At 50.4% G+C, this 4,556-nt stretch overlaps 1 protein-coding gene across 1 annotated transcript in view; it reads right to left on the bottom strand.

Moving 5' to 3' along the window:
- LOC116185188 (tyrosine-protein phosphatase Lar-like) overlaps positions 1–4,556 on the bottom strand; it is a 13,046-nt gene that overhangs the window by 191 nt on the left and 8,299 nt on the right. The gene's annotated exons all lie outside the window — the stretch shown is intronic.

Raw genomic sequence — 4,556 nt, 5'->3', positions numbered from 1 at the left:
GGGGCTCGTTCTTTTGATTTCCTGTTCCGGGCCGGATCCGTGCGCCGCCGCGCGTTTTCCACACGGCACACGATTCTCCGCCTCTTTCATCGTTCGACCATTATTCTAATGAAAATATGATGAGCGTCATTTCACTGACTGATAGCCGTTATTACCGCGTAACGTCCGCCGGCTGTGCACCCGTTTCCGACGCGGCGCTCTACCTTTGATTTAAATTGCGAACGTTTTCCGTGGCCGCCATATCTGCCAGAGTTTTCCTCCTCCTCCCTCCCTCCCTCCCTCTCTTTTCATTTCCTGCGATTTTCAGTCGTCGGCCCGTAATCACGTTTGCACGGGCACGTGTATCCGCCACCACTTACGTGTTACCTTCGCACGGGAGGGAGGGGAGCGTAAAGTAACGGAAGCGAGGAGGCGCGACCGATGGAGGAGAGATCGAATCGAGGATTCGAAAAAAAATTCCTCCGCCGCGCTCTTTATTCCGTTAACAAGCCTGCAAATTTCGCCGCATCCGTCTCGAATTTCCGCCACGTTCGTCTCTGGAAAATCCAGCGGGTCGAACGCCAACCTTCGCCCATTATCCTTTTCCACGCGCCCCTTTTCTTCTCGTTTCTTTTTTCTTTTCCCCCCTCCCCCCTCCTTTTTTCGTTTCTTCGCATCGGGGCACGCGGTAATTTACGTTATTTTTTCGAGCGTCGCGAGAGCGGCGGTAAACGAGGGTGAACAAACCGGAAGAAGAAAGGTAACGGCGGCTTTCAAACCATTTCTATTTTTTTCCATCGCGTCGCCGTAACTCGAGAAGCTTGGACGAACAATTCTATTACACGTATTGTTGGCAAGGTCTCCCCGGGGAGTGGTGGAAAGAAGGGGGAGGAGGAAAGAGACGTTGTAGCGCGTGTCTACCTTTTCTCGTGAAAAAGAAAGAGACGCAGTTTGTCCACTTACCGCGATATACCGCGTTCGACTAGACGAGATCCTCGCCAACGATTCATCGATTTTTCCTTCCTTCCTTCCTTCCTTCCTTCCTACCATCCTTTCTTTCCTTGTCTTTCGAATCTTTTTTTTTTTATACGTGGCGATCGAAAAAATGATAATTAGTACGCGAACGATACGATAGTCGTTATTCGCGGAAGGGGGAAAAAGTTTCTTAACGAGTCATCCGGAAAGGTTGCGTTCTCCTCGTTGCAACTTTTATCCGCGGAGAAAAAGGAAGAAAACTCGAGAGTGTTTCGTTGTTGGTAATTGTGGGAGGGAGAAGGGGGGAGAGAAAGAGAAAAAACAATTTGAACCCTTAGCCTCCGGGTTGGACGGGAGGCGAGGTAGGGGAGGAAAAAAAAGAAATTGGCGGATAGGTGGTGGTAGTAGTAGTAGTAGTTTCGTAGTAGGGCCGAAGGGACGATTGGAAGGCGAAAGAGATGAAAGAGAGGAAAGGAAAAAAATAAGAAGGGGTGAAGAGGCGAGATGTCTCACCGAGAAAGAGGGATTTCTCGACGAATCTCTCGACTCGTCTCGTAAAGAAATTAGTATTCGTTCTTTTCGGTCCGCGTGATTCAATCTACGAGCTAAATCGAGTTGGCGAGCATGACGAAACACGCGCCCGCCGAATTAGCTCCGCTCGAATTTCGCCCCTTTCTTTTTACGCCGTCTCCCGCGATCTTTCTCCTAGTCCTCCGAGTTTCCTCCTCCCCCTCCTTTTTTTAATGGAATCGTCTCGAGCTCGTCTCCCAGATTCCCGATCCTCGGATTAAAACTTTGCTCGCTCGTCGCCTCGCTAGGCCTCTCTCTCTCTCTCTCTCGACTCGCCACTCGGACTATTTCTATTTCGTTACGTACGCGATGATACGGAGACCTCGAAATTAGGAATGGCGCTCGACGCGTCTGCGATTCGAAAAGCTCGATACGCGCGAGGCCGTAATTAATTTACATCGATCCTGCGAATTATATTCGCCAACGAACGCCAATACGGGACGAACGGAAAAATAGGAGGGGGGAGGAATTAAACGATACGTCTCGAATCGAAATACGTTCCGACGATCGATCGCGCGCCACGCGAATGCAAAGTTCGAAACGCGAGGCGAGGAGTCGAGATTCCTTTCCTCTCTCTCTCTCTCTCTCTCTCGTGCTCCACCTCGATCGCCATTCCTCCCGCTCGATTCTTGGTAAACCAGGGGATTTTTCCCCTCCCTTGTACGAGAATGCAAAGCCACCACCGCTGTCGCGCGGCTCCTTCCTTCCTTCCCCTCGAGAGAGAGAAAGAGAGAGAGAGAGCGTGTTTCGTCGATGGAATTTCATATTTATCCGGGTGTTGCGTGTTCGGACTCGAAACGGATGCGACGACATCGCAAACACTCGTCGGTTTTCCGACGAGAGCCGAGGATTGGATGAAACGAAGGGAGAGGGGAAAGGAAAACGGAGACGTTCGTCCTTTGTCTCGGGATTTCCTTCCTTCGCGGGAAGCGCGGCCCAACGATCTCCGTCGATCTCCGCCGCGAGAGATACGCGAATCGGCGGATACGGCGAGCAGACGAATCGCCTTTTCTCGGAAACTTTCCCAATTCTTTCTTTATTTTATCTCGATTCCTGGCGCGACGTCGCCTCGATCTCTTCGAGAAGTTGAAAATGTCGAGCGAATGATCTCTGTTCGATTGAATCGAAACGGGATAGATATTTTCGTAAATATCGCGAAAATATGGAAGGAGGAGAATGAGAAACGAAAGGAAGGAAGACGTGGGGAAGATGGACGAATCGGGCGAAATGGAGCATGAAATCGTAAAACCACTCCGCGGACGGGAGGTTTGGTTAGCGGGTTGAATGGAGAAAATGGTGGCACACGGGGCGAATATCATCGACTCTCGGATAAGAGACGCGCGCGTGCCGTGGCGGCTCCCCGAACAACTCTCTCTCCGTCCTTTTCATCTCCTCCTCCCCCCTCCTTTCATCCATTGTTAAATGCCGCGTTATCCCGCGATAACCCTGAAACCGATTCAACGCGTTCCTCTTCTTCCTCTTCTCCCTTCCTTTATCGTTTTCTATTATCGAGGATGCCTCGAATTCCTCGTCCGAGCAATTCTTCGAGGCGGAATCGCGATACCGTGTTTGTCCACCGCACTCCTCGTTCGATCGGACAATGGCCGTGAGTCGGTCCCCTTATCGGATCTATGTATACGCGTGCACGGCCAATTCTTTCGAGAAGCTACAGGTTGGTTGGAGCTGGAAAGGGGGAGCCACTAGAAATCGGTGGGACGGATCGAAAAAGACGGGGCGGGCGAGGAGGGGTCCCGATCTGAAACGGGAAACTTGTGACGCGACCGCGAGAAAGTTTGATTGCTGGAATAGTTGGGGATGGTATGGTCGTCGAAAGCGATCCTTTCCACCGAGGGAAGGGGGGAAAAAGCCGGAGTTGGCCGAAAACTCGCAGTTAATTTATGCTTCCGATTAATCCCTAATTAAAGCCGGACCGCTTTTTCATCGGATCGGGTGAAATATCTATCCTATCGTCCAAGAACGAGTGAAAGAACGCGTTCTCGCTCTTCCAACTCGTTCTAATTCGCCCACGAAGGGCGATAAGGACGATTCCACCTTTTCGTTTCTCGAGCTTTCGCGCTTCGTGGAAATTTCTCGAGATGGCTCGGGTTTCGAGGAGGGAGAAAGTAAGTGGTATGGGGAGGAATTAATATCGATATCGGAAAGAGTCATCTTCTTCTATCGTTAAATTGCAGCGATATCCATTTTCAGAAAGATGGAAAGAAAATCCGGGAGAGGGGCTGGTATTCCATCGGATGGGCAACCATTATCTCGTGAAACGCAACGGTCAGTTGGACGACCGTTGGCTGCGTTAACGAATTTCTTAGCAGAGAGAGAGAGAGAGAGAAATAAGATTCTCGTCTTGATTCTCGAATTTCGCGTCGATGCACCGTTTAAAAGTACGGAATCGAACTACGGGTAGGAGGAGGAGGAGAAGAAGAAGGAAGAAGCAACCGGTGGAAGAGACGGGAAATAAAACGTCCCCCGGGGACAACAAAAGGAGTCTCTTGTTCGAAGGCTGGAAATCCTGTTGGTCGGTGATTCTTTTACTTCGAAAAGAGTCAATATTGACCGTTCCGCGCCTCCGAGCTGGCTGTTCGTTAACCGTACGAAAGAATTTCTTTCCATCGCCGACGGTGGTTTACCGCCTCGCCAGAGGAAATCCCAGCTCGGAAACAGGTTAAACGCTAATTAGGATCGCGATATAATCGCGATATAATCGTGGCTCAAACGTAGCACGAGTTTTTTCCCCTTCTTTTTCTCCCCTTTTCCGTCCGAACGTATCGGCTTTCCTCCTCTCCGTTTATATATCCGATAATTTAAATATCCTTTGATAGCTCGGAGAGGGTAGCAAAGTAGCGCGTTGTCCCGGCGATCGAACGAAATTTAATTGGATCGGAAGCGTGGTGGAAATTTTTTTCGGAGACGGAGGGGAGAGGAATAAACGTGGAGAGGTGGGCAGTTTGCACGCGACGATTTCGTTCCGCGATTTCGACCGGGGCGAAAGAATTATTTCGTGGGAACTCGGAGTAGCG

The sequence above is a fragment of the Apis dorsata genome, unplaced genomic scaffold (genome assembly GCF_000469605.1).
Source record: "Apis dorsata unplaced genomic scaffold, Apis dorsata 1.3 scaffold_118, whole genome shotgun sequence".
NCBI lineage: Eukaryota > Metazoa > Arthropoda > Insecta > Hymenoptera > Apidae > Apis > Apis dorsata.
The sequence above is the reverse complement of the archived record's forward strand: the minus strand, read 5'-3'. Positions and strand labels throughout refer to the sequence as shown.